This window comes from Alligator mississippiensis, chromosome 2, assembly GCF_030867095.1.
Source record: "Alligator mississippiensis isolate rAllMis1 chromosome 2, rAllMis1, whole genome shotgun sequence".
In the NCBI taxonomy this organism is placed as follows: Eukaryota; Metazoa; Chordata; order Crocodylia; family Alligatoridae; genus Alligator; species Alligator mississippiensis.
Genome location: NC_081825.1, coordinates 225714622 through 225730468, shown reverse-complemented (window position 1 = coordinate 225730468; position 15847 = coordinate 225714622). Strand labels below are relative to the sequence as shown.

The 15847-nt window shown below is 45.2% G+C and overlaps 1 protein-coding gene across 3 annotated transcripts in view; it reads right to left on the bottom strand.

Moving 5' to 3' along the window:
- The window catches only part of PRDM11 (PR/SET domain 11), a 62716-nt gene extending 48868 nt beyond the window's left edge, over window positions 1-13848 (bottom strand). Inside the window, exon 1 of one of the 3 annotated variants that reach the window (XM_059722777.1) lies at window positions 13681-13848. The gene's annotated coding sequence lies outside the window, so the exon portion shown is untranslated. The remainder of the gene's footprint in view (window positions 1-13680) is intronic. The other 2 variants (XM_059722778.1, XM_059722779.1) reach the window with 2 other exon arrangements.
- Window positions 13849-15847: the final 1999 nt, after the last annotated feature.

Here is a 15847-nt window from a genome sequence, read left to right as displayed (position 1 = left end):
CAAATATCCCTGATAACTTTCCAATATCACTTAGCACCCATTTTACTGCTTGAACACATGGACACTCATGTTTTAAGTGCAGTCAACACGTCCTAAGTGTAACATATGACATGGCCCTAAAACACGGCTGCAATGGTAGATCACAGAAAGACTATGAACCACTAATGTGTGAAACATGATCTTAGGTTGTAACAGGAGAGGCATTTCCAGCAGAGATAGGGAAGCATTAATACCCTGTGCAAGGCAGGCCTCTTTTGGAATACTCCAAACATTTCTGCTCACCCAGACTAATTCAAATTGGAAGAGGTATAAAAAAAATGGTTATCATGATGATCGGGAGATGAAGAGTGTATCTTATGAAAGAAACCTAACATAGCTTGCCATGTTTAGCCTAGCAAAACTGTGGCTGAGAGAAAACAACTGTTCTCTATAAATACATAAAGAGGTAAACACCAGAAAGAGGATGATATAAAAATTAAGGCACAAAGTTGGTATAAGAGCAAATGAGTATAAATGTGTCATGAATACATTTATACTGGAAATTAGATTACTAGCCATTAGAGGACTGAGGTGTGGGCATAGCCTACCAACACAAGTTCTGAGTGCAAGAGGAATTGCAGGTTTCAAGATGTAAAAGGATCAGTTAATAAAAGGGATTACAGGCAGTCCTCGACTTAACAGCGTTTCAATTTATGGCGATTCGCACTTGCAGCGCTCCACCATTTACACCCATGTTATTACTTATGGCGCTGGATCCTCGCACTTACGGCACAACAGGGAAATTTACAATGAGAAAAAGAGGGCAGCAAAACAAACATCCCTGGAACAGTTTCTCAGAAAGCCATCAAGTAGCCCTAAGTCTCAAAATCTCCCCAAAGAAGCCCTTCTGAATTCCATGACCCTGATGAAGGTTTTCCTTCACCTTCTAATTAAATAAAATGTTATGTGCTACAGTATTGCCTTGTTTAATCGATTTATATACAGTACACTTTAGAAAGCTTTGTACTGTACAAAGTATATATTATATATAGTTGATTAAATAGTTGATTTAAATATGGTGTTTATGGTCATTTCTATAAAAAGTTGGGCATCAAGTCCTTGGTCAGGAAAGTAACCCTCTATTATAACATTGTTTCTATGGGAATCGCAGATTCGACTTACATTGTTTCAACTTACAGTGCCTTTTCCAGGAACATAACCTGCCCTAAGTGCGAGGACTGCCTGTAATATGGAGTGGTTGTCTATGACAGCAGGGGACCAAAATTGAGGTCTCTTTCAATCTTATTTCCTAGAAAATAATGGTGCCAGTTGCACCATAAAGTTTTCTCAGAACTTGACAGTTTTAATCTTCATTCCAGGCAAATATCAGTTGAGGAATTTAAGGACTTTATGGCTTCAGACCCTGTCTCTTAACTAAATATTTTCTACATCCTGCCATAGAACAGTGATCAACCATCTGCAAAGGCTAAAAGGTTCTTAGCACATGTACAACATATGAAGCACATGGGAAGATTTAGTCCACCAGTAGCTTTTAGTTCTCACTTGTGGAGAAGAAGAAGGCCAGGGTTAGGAAGTGCTCATTATTAGTTAATCTGTGCCAGAACAAAGGATTTCTCTTACCATGATTATTATACCATTTGGGGCAATAAAGGGAGATACTTGAGTGTTTTTGCGACTTTATAAAAGACACCTGTGGAATCCAAGGGACTCCCAAGTTTTGCCAGCTCACCGTGACCCTGGGACCTTGCTACAGAACACACATCACATTACAGGTTAACAACTGCCCCTTTACTCCTCAGAGGAAACCTTTAAATCATCCCAAATCCATTTTCATGTAGGTCCTAAAGAGTCAGTCTGCAGTTTTTCAGGTTAGCTACTGTAAGATGCCTGGCTAAGTGACACTAGTGACTGATGCATTTCAACATCTACCCAAAGAGAAAAAGGGTATGGGCAGGAAGCAGACCCTGGAAACAGCCTTTTAAATAGCAGATGTGGCCACTGTAGCTGGTAAGCTTCCATTTTAATTTCTTACCCACAGAGATGGGAAATGATTCATGAAAATCCACAGGATAAAATTAGCTGGAAGGCAAGAGAGATAATTCATGTAGCCCAACCGTCATGGGCAAAAGTGCCAGCAGTACCAGCACTGCTTGGCATCTCAGCATCCAGTGCCCTTCACAGAATGGCATGCAGCCAGCAATCAAGATTTCCGTCATATTTCTTAAGTGTCTGAACTCACCCCTCTGGACAGCAGCATGCCAGACTCCTAGGGAGACGGCCTTTCACTCATCCATTTTCATACAAGGCCAAGCGATTTTTTTATTTTATTTGCAGCATTTTCTTTTTCCTTACGTACCTGAGAGTTGAGTGCTGGTGAAAGTGATGAACTGAGAGTACGGGGGTGGGGGAAAAGGACAGAGGATGAGCAGGCTCTGTGCAATCTTCCCATGCAGAAATCAGTCAATTTCCCTCTGTCTGACTTACTGTTTTCACCACACATTTCAACATACCTGGGGGTCCTATATAACTCTCATAATGGACCTAATGCATTTCAGTCTTGTTTCTCTACGCAGAATGATGACTTTTGTCACGTTGTCAAAGTGACAAAAATCACAGGATAAATATGGAGCACAAGGAACTAAACAGAGACCACAAAAATTCACTTTTCTACGTGATCCACCCACATCTCAAGTCAGGTCTCTAGAAGCAAAGTACATTATCTATTGCAATCTTGAGCTCTCGCCCTAACGCTAGAGAATAGGAACAATCTCTTGATTCCTCGGGGCAGATAAGGAACCAAAAGGAATACAGCTATAGTCCAATTGACAAACGTATTTCAGGAAACAGTCCTCAGATTTTAAATGCTTTACAGCAGAGGCCCTTAGACCCCTTTTATCCGTGTTCAGACAGCACCTAGTATGGCAGCATCCCCATAATACCTCTACTTTGATTTCAGAGAGATTGACTTGAGCAGGACCCAAGAAATCTCTTTCATCTGTGACTTCTAGGATAATGTTTTGAGATAGGCTCTTTACATTTACTGTAGTGGTTTCTCCTCTATTGATGTTACAGGATGTTGCATATTGTGCAGTTACCTCATTTTGTGCATTGTTTAGCTTTGTTCTCTGAATAAGCAGGGTTGGAGCAGCTTTGGGCAGGAAAAGGGTAACATTGTCTAAACTTTATGTAATTTTCATTAATTTATAAAATTCTAAGAAGCTGACCAGCTCTTTAACAGCAGAACAGCAGCAAGTCACAAGAGCAAATAAACTGCTCTCGATACTGCAGAAGAAACCAAAGCATGAGCCATATTTATTCCTTCTCATTTGTACCTTCTCGCAGGCCATTAAGGAGATAAGATCACACAGTACGACAGACATTATTCAGAGCTGGTAAATCTGTCTACAGGTTAGTGGTTCATGTTACACAGCTCGCATTGGTACTGGCTAAACACAGGTCATATCAACCCCCTTTTTCTCAACGTAGGCAGCAGTCCAGATACTCCCGGTGTTGGATCTGCCAAGAAATCAGATATCCGTGTGCTGAATTCACTAGCACCATCATTTGATCTGCACATTCCCTTCCATATAGAGGAGGGGACGTTTGGGTACTGCATTCACTCATGCTGTTATTCTAATTGCACAGAGCTTTCCACAGAGACCAGGCATTTCTGAAGTTATTTCTTCAATCCTCTGAAGGGATATCTTATAAGCCAAGAAAGCAGTTTACACAGGAAAAAAAATGTAGGCCCTTCATGATATGGACACTTTGTCAGAACACACACAAGTTCAAACAAGGAAAGTTTCAAAAGAGCCTGATCCATTCATTTAACAAAAATCAATGACAGAACTCACAATATCCCATTTAATTATATATTTGAAAATTCAATTTAAATGGAAACCTTATCAGCTAATCTAAAACATCCAGCTGCCCCCAGGACAACCTTTCAAAATCCTAGGTACAGAATAAACCTATGCAATGAATAGTATCAGAAAATTACAATGGAAACGAGAACAAAATATTAGCATCTGAGTTACTTGGTACCAACCTCCAAGAAAGAGATCCAGGAAGTATTTGTTTCTTTGCTGAGTTCAGTTTTAACAGCATAAAAGCAACACTGCCCTGCAAGCGCTCTGAACTGAGCAGAAACCACCGCACTAGAAACCTATGGTAATTCTTCTGTTACACTTGTACCAAATAGATTTCTCAGAGAACATCACAGCATGCACCACACATATACAGCTCTTTAAACATATACATATTACAGGTTGGAAATTAAAAACAATATCCAGGGGTTGGAGAGAAAGTCATTCATTTCCCACTACTCCAAGGCCTACTTGTACAGATGGAAAAGTGCTTGTACTGTAACATAGGCATGGGAGCAGCCTAAACTTAGGCAAGAAACATTTCATTAGGTTTCATCCTGTTCACAATTGGGAGGTTTTCTTCACTGCCATAAGGGATAGATGCTCAATAATTTAAAAAGTGAAAGCTTAGATTCTAAAGAAAGCTTAGATTTCTCTAGATCTGATGTGACCTTCTCAGGAAAGCTTCAATTTTTCTCGCTGGGACTTGAAAAATGAATCCCCATGCAAATGCAAGTACATGTGCAGTGTCTAATACATATGGCAAATGTAAACAGTTATCATCCTTCAAATAAGCCACACATTCATCTGAGAATACCTTTTCTCTCTTGCATATTCACAGTAATTCCTGCCGTCTTACTGGATTTTTCAACTGTGTTCCTGTATCTTAACACTATGCAACCAGTTACAATTGCTGTTCACATGAATGGTTTTCAAAATGAAGCTTCATTGTACTGAAAGGGAATGTACTCCATGCTTCAATTTCCATCTTAGCTGGTCAGCATGGAAATATTTGAGGTCACTGAGCAACAGCAGCTCCTATCTTAAGATTCAATAAGAAACAGTTGGAAATGAGACTTATCAGGACCTGGTGATGGTTTCACATCTGTAACACTCTTATTTATTCTTCAAAGGAGTGGGAGCAACACACCCAAAAGCACACTTGTGACCTGGCTCATGTATTTGGAAGGGGGTGAAAATAAACAGGTTTAATCAATGTTATGTCAGTGTATAACACTTACAGAAATGTCTCTGAATCTCTGTCTCTGGTCTCATGGGCCTTAAGGGCCTATATCTGCCTTAACTGTCTCTGGATATCTGGAAAAAAGTCTTAATATAACATAGTGCAGTTTACACTAAGTATAACCCCAGTGACATGCATTTGAGCTGTTTTTTGGCCTTAGTATAACACTTATAGCTAAGCCAGCTAATGTGCTTGCTCACAGCCGGAGCATACAAAACCGTAAGCACCCAGAGTTGTCAGTACAACTTTTCTGATCCATAATGGTCCCTGCTATTCCAGTCTTGATCTCCCTTCACACAACTCTGTTGACACTCCTCAGTAACATCCTACACCACCCCTTGCTATTTAGCTCTTCAGTCAACTTGAATATCAGTACTTTGTATGCAGCATACCTGGGACATGGGGCATCACAGATGGTGCTAGGTCATGGCAGGTCCCCACCCACCATAGGCCCGATCCCATCCAGTCTCCATGAAGACCCCACCCACCTGCTTTGTCCAGCACCCTGGCAGTGGGTGTAAAGTGGATGGACCAGGTGCCCAGGGCTAGGTCTGGCAGTGGCAGTTAGAAAGAGCTGCCACTATGGGGGGTGCAAGGAAGCAAGCCTGGCTGCTGTGTCGCCCCCGCCCCATTACACGCCCATGAGTGGCAGGACCGGCTGCATGCACCACAGCCCAGGCTGCCCCCAGTGCTTGGGCCAGGTGGGGCCAAGGGACCCACTGTGGGCCAGATAAAATCCCTTGGTGGCCTGGATCCACCCCGCAGGCTGTATTTTGCCCACCCCTGCCCTAAAGGATTGTCACGCACTCTATGAACCACAGTAACTTCCCCACTAATTGTGAGATTAATAGCTGCTGTTTTAACTTTTGAAGCCTTTTATTACTTATGCCCAAAAATCCAGAAGACCAGCTTCTCTCTCCACATTATGCACTGGCAGCTGATCAGCTGAAGTCCTTGAGAAGAAAATATAATAATGACCAGATGTTCTTGGTAGAGAACCCCGACTCTGGAACTTGCTCCTCCCCCTCCTTTGTCCAAGAGTTTCAATCTGTTGGCCTCCAGAGCCCATGGCAAGGCATCTGTATCTTTTACAAGGCTTTTAATGAGGCAGGGACGATCTTAGCACTGTAAGTTAGCATGGCATCAGTTTACATTTCTTTAGTGATGTGTTTTTGTTAAACGTTCACAACTGCCTAAAGCATGTTTGTCAAACACGCTGCAGAAATTTTTATCATCATATTGGACATGTTGTGTTTTGCCTCATGATAGTATCTGCAGAATAGGCTTCATTGTCAATGGACAGATAACTGAAGTTAAGTTTTTCTCCATCTAAGAAGCAGCAGCAAGAGGAGGGGGGTGGAGAATATAGCTCCTGTGTGATAAGGATGCTTAAATTAGAAGTATGCATCTAGCTACCCTGCCAATGGGCACATTATAAAAGTGATGGGTATTTGTGATCTAAGCCTTGCACTGAGGCAGTATTCGGTGGTATGCATTACTGACATTTCTTCAGAGACTCTTATTTTCTCCAAACGTTAGCTTTCATTTTAAAAAGGTAACTTCCTACCTTCTGCATGCAAAGAAATCTTTTTGAATATGAAATGCTTAAATGTTGCCTTCCTGAGTTGCCAGCAGAAAGTCTTTCATTAACAGCCCTAAACCTCACTGTGGTGTGGAAAAGGAAAGCCTAAATGGCATCAGTTTAAGTTTTGACATTCTAAACTGCTTCAGTTTTTCAGACACTTACAGGTTCTTGCCTCATGGGAAGAGCTTGGAGTTCGGAGAACTAGTATTTCTCTCACCCCAATTCCTGCTGTAGCCTGCATCCCTTAACAAAATTTGCAGCCAACAGTGTGAAAGCTATGCACGGACCCTCTGTTCAATAACGTTATAAAAATATTTTCCAACAGCAAATGATAACTTGTGTCTCAGAACTGACATGTTTTCCTTCCTTGTGCTCGGAACATCCCAGTGTTTTTTATTATTAATACAGTGCCTGACATGTGCCAGGTACTTTACAAAACAAACAAAATACATGATCAGTGCTGTGCAGAGCTTCTGCTTCCTTCCCTCTCTTACTCCTTCATCCTTCTCTCCATTCTCACTCTGTCCCTCCAAGGACATTTCAGAGATTTTCTGGGTTTCTTCTGTGTTATTTGGTCTTTTCTGCCTGCTTACTCTTTCCCCTCTGAGTCCCTTTTGCCACCCCCCTCTCATCCAAAGTTTCTACCTCTGTGGTGCTTACCTGCCTTTCAACTCCTCAGCATTTTCTTCGAGGCAGTGAGATCAAGAAACCAACCCTCCCACCAGTGCCCACCATGGCCTCAAATGGACCCACTGCCTTCTACTGAGAAGTTATAAAAGGACCATCACTCTAAAAGGAATTTTCAGTTTTAAGAAAACCTTCAGTCTCAGAAAAGGGCCACAGGGATAGATTCATAGATGTTAGGGTCAGAAGGGACCTCAATAGATCATTGAGTCCGACCCCCTGCATAGGCAGGAGAGAGTGCTGGGTCTAGATGACCCCAGCTAGATACTCATCTAACCTCCTCTTGAAGACCCCCAGGGTAGGGGAGAGCACCACCTCCCTTGGGAGCCCGTTCCAGACCTTGGCCACTCGAACTGTGAAGAAGTTCCTCCTAATGTCCAATCTAAATCTGCTCTTCGCTAGCTTGTGGCCATTATTTCTTGTAACCCCCGGGGGCGCCTTGGTGAATAAATACTCACCAATTCCCTTCTGTGCCCCCATGATAAAAATGGAGAAGAGCCAAAGCTTGTAAAATGAGCACCTTCTATTACTGGAGAAGAGGCTAGTGCTAAGGAAGGTGCTACATCCTAACAATGCATAGGAGCCCCTGGCTCAGGAAAACTTCTGTGTCTCATTCTGGGGGTCAGGATTTCCTTCTAGTGAAAAACCGTGTGATACTAAAAGTACCACATGTGGTGGAACACAGTGCAAATGTAAGTACAGCAAGCAGGGATTTAGTCCTTCCTTCTTTTTCACGTCCTTGTGTGATAAGGTATTTAGCAGAATTTGCAGATTTGCTGGAATCTGACAGACCTGTGCCATGAGTACTTCTGCTACGGCCTCCAACTTGTGACCTCTGGGCTGTCAACTATGTACTTAAGTGCCCACACCACCTCAGCTGCACCTAGGGTACTGCTTGGGCATCAGAAGCCCTATGCTTTATTTCTAGAATGAATGCCAACTGCTGTGTCATCATACTTCACTTTCTAGACCTGCCCTGTGCCCTGCCCTGTGCCTACTATCTCTTTAGCTTGTAAGCACCATGCAGCAGATGCTAGGAGTCTCCACAGCCCTTAGCACAATGGTGGCACTATCATAATAACATCAGGTACTGGGGTGTGCTCCAGGTTTCCTCTTTATGACAGCTGCTGAACACACTGCCTACTCTTTTAATTGGAGATATCCTTGCCTTTGGAAGGACAGTTTTTAAAGAAGAAACTGTGCTCAGGCTTGATATTAACCAGATGGGGAATGATTAAAGAAAAGAAAACTCAAAATACTGGGAACTCATGTGACTTATTAGACAGATGTCATACAGACTCTACAGGACTCCCAAATTCTTAAAATTCCACAGAGCTGCAAACCAAACTAAGTGAAAAGAGTCTTTGCTCATTTTGACTTCACTTGAAAATTCAACAGATTCTCCTGATTCAGTAAGTTATGAAACACACACTTCCCAGGGAATTAAACAAGTCCTAGTCTGTGCCCAACCCTCAATACAAAGCCTTAGCTCTTGAGAAGAGGCTGTGGAAGTTGACAGTTCTTTAACGTCTGGAGGTTGCTGGTTCAGTCCTCAGTGCATCTACCATAAGACTGGCACTGCATACAAATGATGCATTTGGAACTACCAATAGTAGCCAAGCAAAGCTTCAGAACACCTGGTCAACATTAACAGCATGAAATACACTGCTTAGAAATATCTCAGATATTAGACAATTTGATGTTTGTAACAGTGGTGATATCAGAAGAGGGACCTGAATCAGATGAAAGTACTTGGGAGCAAACATAGGCATAGCCCTCATCCAACCTACCACTTAAAAAAGGCATGGATCACTGTTATGCAAACAAAGTAAGGGGAAAATGCCCACCTAGTCCTGCTGCTAAATATTAGAAAAGCATTTTAAAACCCCCCAAAAAGCAAACAGTTAGTTGAGCTGCAAGATGAAAAAAAAGAAGAAAAAGACAGAAAAACCAGAAGGGGGTAAGAAAAGTGCATCATACTGTTTATGTATAAAGACCCCTTCAGTCTAGGCTTGTTGTTTTCCCCAGTCCCCACTCTGAAGGGCAACTGAAGCTACAGCAAGACTGCTGGCTCCTCATTTCGTCCCTATGCTGTAGCACTACAGGAGTTCCCTTGCTTTCCCTGCTGCTGTTCTGTATTGCAGCACTAGCAGGTATTGCCACCTCTCTCTCTCTTCTACCGATTTTGTCAAGTCCAACCATTTTATTGTTGGGTATAACCCTCCACAAAAAAAAATATATCTATCTATCTATCTTGCATAACTAGGTTATTAAATAACAAGCAATAATGAATTGCCTCAGATCAAGGCAGTTTTTGAACTAATTTTTAAATGGAAGTCACCCTCACCAAAATCCTTCCCAATGAACTGCTCAAAAAGCCGACTTGCTGCCAGCCATAGAAAACCAGTATGACTCAGAACAGAAATATCAAGAGAACCACCCATGAAATGCCAAGACAGCATTGTGCTTGCTGTATGTGTATGCATGTATGTGAACTGTTTTTCACAGAAACAGAAGAACAGTTTGTAGGCCAGTAATGACCTAGGTGGAAATGAACCTTGCCAAAAATAAATATATATCCAAGACTTTTAGATCAATGGCTGTAATTTAGAGTAAAAAAAAGTCCTGTCTGGATCAGAGAAACAGTTTCATATATCATTTAAAGCAGTGCATTTAAAGAACTTTAGTAAAGTCATTTCTCTCTCTCCACTTTCACACTTTTGTAACACCCGATTCCCTAATAAACTGAAATGTAGGAAGAGACGCCCGCCCCTGTTACTTGCTAAATGTTCTAAGCCCCCCAAGTATCCTACTATGTACAGTGGAAGTTGAAGTTGGTACCCGAAGGTGTTTGACACAATTCAATCTTTAGAATGCAAGATCTTCGGAATAAAAACCAGTTGTTCAGCACACTGCACCAAGGGTAAAACACTATATGCTGTCACAGTACTAGAGAAGAAACAGCAGGAGGTGATTGGGCTGGGATATATTTTTACATTAGCCCTCCTACCATATCCAGTTCCTAGCCACTAGAAATAAAGAAGGGAACACAGGACCCAGCAGTATTGCCTACAGGCAGAATTTTCCTCTTTCGCCTCTTTCCTCATCCAAACAAGGCAAGGATATACTATAGCAATGATGCAGTTATCACATTCCCCTCTGGAATGCCACAGGAAACAAGAGAATTAATTTCCTCCCAAGCTGAGAACCCATGCTCTGTGCTTCTTGTGTACTTCTGAAAGAAGCAACAAGGATTTAATTACTGAAAATAGAGGGAACATGCCAAATATATGTATTCAACTTAGATAAAAGACAGTGGAAGTTTTTCACATGGTTAAATAAACTATTTCAACAGTGCTGCAATAACTTTTCCATTGCATTGTGCAAAGGGATCTTGGGTAGGGGAAACAGGCTTTCACAGCTTTAATTTTAAAAGCAGACAAGATGAACCTTACTGACATAACACTGGAAAAATAAATATGAAGATACCAGCTTTTATTAACTCAGAAAATGATCTTTTACATGAGAGCCCAAGTTTTCAGTCCTCTTACAGAAATTCACTCAGCATGGATTTCATTCTCAATCAAACATGTATCTTGACAGCTCATCTGCCCACGCAATGCCATAACCCTTAATACATGAAACAAGTAAAAATTATGTATTAGGTAGGGAGCTTAACTCATTTTGAAACAGTATAAAAGCATAGAAAAGAGTTACATTATATTGCAGAGCTCCTTTGTCTTCTCTCACACGCTCTTATTTTAAATAAGAACTGGCAAGTTTCTAACCACTTAATAACAGTTTTGTGTACTTTCCAGATTTAATTTTAACTCACATGTCTTTTCCCTGTATGCCATGAAAGATAACCACATTCAGAAAGTTTTTGAACTTTAATTTTGGCCCATCCTCAGTGTTTAAATGACCCCAGAGTGGAGTCACTTGGATCAAAGCATATATGGATCAGAGTCCAAATTGAAATTGGAACCAGGCTCTTCCAAGTTCTACTCCTGGCTTTGGCACTGACTTATTCTGTGACCTTGGGCAAGCCACTTCATCTCTGAACCTGTATGCAGTGAAGACAGCACTGAATTACATCCCAAAGATATGGTGCTGCAAGGCTAAATTTATAAGCTACTTTCAAAACATAAATAATTATTTTCAAGTGCTAAAGGCAGGCTCCAGATACTGCAGTAACAGGCACAATGAAAGCAGGCAGCTAGAGCTTGTTGAATTATTCAATTAAATATTTTGTTGTTGCAAATTTCACAAGTCTCTTGGCTTCGAGTCGTTTGCAACCCAACTGCGAGGTCTGCAAATCTGTTTGTTATTAATAAAGTGTTTGACCAGTGCTTGATGGGAACAAATTTTAGCCCATGGAGTGTTTGTGAGCCTCTCACACTATTCATGAGGTGCGATTAATCACATGACATTGTTTCTGCTTCCTGAGTGGCAACAAACTTAAATAGGCACATAAATAAATGATGAACAGCAAGTAGTAATGCCCATTGTTGAATGACTTGTGAAAAGATTCATTTGCAGAAATTTTCAGTAAACACACACACTGCCTGTCAGAATACTTGTAAACAATGAATATTATTAATCCACACACACACAAACACTCCAGTAAACTCAATTTAAGTTGCAAAGTCATTTCTCTCTCCACTTAGAATCTTGTAACATGGACTCCCTAACAAACTGAAATGTAGGAACTGTTGGGTCCAATCCTATCAATTGCTAAATATTCTGTAAACCGCCCAAGTACCCTAGTATTGACAGTGCAAGTTGAAGTTGGTACGTGAAGCTCTGTTAAGTTCTGTTTTAATTTGTGAATCCTTGTCTCCATAAGGAAAGTAACTCAGCTGATGACTGTTGCTATTTTGGAAGAAGGGAGGAGTGATGGCGCAGGACTCAATCTCCACTTGCAATCCTAATTAGTTTGAAGTTTCTATTAATGAAGTACTTCACAGTGGCAATTCAGCGCTCATGCTTAGGTTTCAGAGTCAACACGCATTGACCTGCATGTGGTTGCTCTCGCAGTTACTACATCAGCACAAGGCAGGGTAGACTGGCACCTTACAGGTTACCTAAATCAGAGATGCAGGCTCTTTCGTAAGCAGCAGCTTACTTCATCAGATGCTGCAACAGGACATGGGCCTAAGCACAGGTGAACAGCTGAATGCTTGGAGGCAGGGATTTACTTCCAAATCCTAGTTCTTTCATTATTTCACAAGAGCTTAACATCCTGCAAAACCTGAGGAGGCCAGCAGAGAATTGCTGGCCAAGCACAACGCGGCACAGTGCCACTCGGGGACAGCCCACTCAGCACAAAAAGCCCTTTAGCAGGCAAAGAAGATGCGGAGCAGTGGCGGCTGCTTTGCTGCCAGTTACACTTCCATCTCAAGGGGCAGGTGAAAGGCACTCAGGGGAGGCATTCAAGGTGAGGGTGGTGGCAGAAGAACCTGCCCACACACTGGCATGGTGGAGGGGTGGAGTTGGGTATTACACTTGAACACACACACACGAGCACACGTGTGTGCGTGACACAATCACCCCCCAAAATAGCTGCATATAAACTGACCGTGTAGTTCAGGGTCCCCTACATCCCCCCCCCCCCCCATAGCTGCAAATTAATTCTCCCCTCAGCACAGGGTCCGCTACCTATGCCCAAAAAACCCAAAAACAAAACTGCACATTAACTCTCCCCTTAGTGCAGGCTCTCCTACCCACCCACCCGCACGTGCCAAAATAGCTGCACATTAATTCTCCCCCCAGTGCAGTCCCCTACCCACACACACAATCACCCCCCAAAATAATAGCACATTAACTCTCCCCTCAGTGCAGAGTCCCTTTGGCAGGGATCCCACCGGTTCGCATCCATTCCCGCAGAATCCCTGTCCCCCCACCCGCGCGCCGCGCCGCGCCGCGCCGCGCCACACACACACTCACACACACACCCCCCCCCCGCGGTTTCCAGCTGCCCCGCAACCCCGCCCCCGCGTTCCAATCTGGAACGCTGGCTGCCCGGGCCCGCCACCCATTGGCCCGCTGCCGCGTCACTCACCGGATACAATGTAACAACTCGGGGAGGAAGGGGGGAAAAGAGGCACCAGCACGGCTCGGGGGCCGAGCCCAGCGGCCGCCCGAGGGCAGCTGTCCGCCCCCCCGCCCGCTGGGACAGGCCGCCCCATCCCCGCTTCCCGCGGCCGGAGCTGCCCCGCAGGTCGCTGTCCGCCCGCCCCCCGCCCCCCCGCGCGGCGCAGCCATTTTCGTGGCCACCTTGGCTACCAAAGGGGCTGACTCACCTCGGCGCGGGGGGCTTGGGGGCCCCGCCTCGGCGTCCCGCCCGGGGCCCCCGCGCGCAGCCCCGCGCCGCCCGGCCGGCCCGGCTCCCTAGCGCCGGGCGAGGGCAGGTCCCGGGGCCGGGCCGGGCTCGGCGGAGGCGGCGGCTCCCTCCCTCCCGGCCGTGACCACCATCTTATTAGCACAGGAAATGACATGGAGAACGGAAGAGAGGGGCGTCCGGGGGCCGAGCCCGGGGACCCCCCGAGCCGGGGGGGAGGGAGCGAGGGAGGTGCCGCCGCCCGCCCCCCCCCCCCCCCGCAGGCAGGCAGGCAGGCAGGCAGGCGCGGAGCCGGGGCTCCCCTGCAGCCCGCCCACGTCTCACCTGCCGCTGCGGGCGGGCGGCCGCCGGGCGCTCATGGAGCCCCTCGGGCTCGACCCGATCCGCGGCCCCGGCCGGGGGCACACGCACACGCACGGGCTCCGCAGCTGGGGCAGGGAGGGAAGGAGCGAGGGCAGCGAAGGCGGGCTCCCGCACGGCGGACCTGCCCGGCCGGGTGCCGCTTTTCCCCGCTGCGCGGTTGTGCGGGAGGAGAGACCCCGCCACCTCCTCCTCCTCCCCAGAAAATCTTCTCCGCTGCGCGTTAGCTGCTGGCTAGTGCCGTGCTTGGGGCCGGGGTAGCCCCGCATGATGAGCCCTTCACCCTCTCCACACACACGCTCGCCCGCCCTCCGTTGGCAGTGAAGCTCCCCCCCACACATATATATGTCCACACATGCAGCCCCTCGGATGGCATTGGAATGAAGTCCACCCCCCATGGCAATGAAGTTCACCCCCCCCTTGAATAACAATCCCAGCCCCCCAAATGGCATTGAAGTCCACGATTGCACCCCTCAAATGGTAACGAAGTTCACACACCTTGCATAGCAATGAAGTCTAGCCCTCCCTGCCCCCCCATGGCACTGAAGTTCTCTCACCCTCCCACCCCCTTGAATGGCACTGAAGTTCACACACCCCCTTCAAATGGCATTGAAGTTCACACGCACACCTTGCATAGCAGTGAAGTTCACCCCCCCCCCCTTTGAATGGCATTGATGTTCACAATCACACCCCTCAAATGGCACCGAAGTGCACCCGCCTCATGTGGCAATGAAGTTCACACACACACCCTTCAAATGGCATTGAAGTTCACACACACATCTTGCATGGCAATGAAGTCCACACATACCCCTTGAATGGCATTGACATTCACACACGTACACCTTCAGATGGCATTAAAGTTCACACACATACACGGCCCTCCCATGGCAATGAAGTCCACACACACAAACACACCGCTCCCCTCCCCTCGTGGCAATGAAATCCACACGCACACCCTCGAATAGCAGTGAAGTCCTCACAGCCCCCATTGTCCAGAGGGGAAAGTGTTATCTGGGTACTTCAGAGGCACTGGAAGAGGGGTTTGTAGGATGCCAGAATAAAAAATGCTGGGGAGAAAGAAAAACCCGACCTCGGGTTTTCGGGGGTTTTTTAGCCTGTGGGTTTCTTTTTCAGGTGCCCAAGTGTGTGCAGCTTCATGGCTGGGCAGGGAATCACATGGCTCTAGGGCCATTCTTCCACAAAAGCTGGGGAGCACAGAGGCTGAACTAGCCTGAGGTGGAGCTGTCAGAGCAGCCTTCTGGAGGGAGATGGTGTTAAAGATCTTGAAACATGAGAAAAAACCTCTTTAAAAAGGAAAACAATCCTTTCACTAGTAAACAGCCTCAAAATGCACCAGAGGGGGTCATTCCTTCAAATGCAGGGACTGAACAAGTCTGGGGCATGCGCCAGACCTGAAATATCTATTCCACGAGCCTTGGAAAACTCATTCAGCTTTGTCATAAATGTACTTTTGCCCTGACGGTTCAATGGGTTGCTGGTGTTCACAGCATGTGAAGTTTCAAATCTTTTGTGTGTGTCCTGGAGCTCTGGGTGCAAATGGAAGAAAAAATAATGAATGGCCAAAAATAGGCATAATTTAATCAAGTGGATTTCACCAATAAATCAAGTTCTGCATAAAACCAATCATTAAGGTTTGAAACACTGCAGGCTGCCCGGCTACTTGGGGTGTGGGGGGGTGGGGGTGGGGGTGGTGGTGGTGATGGGAGGATAGATAGAAAACCACAATTTTCCAGTTCCTCACATTATCA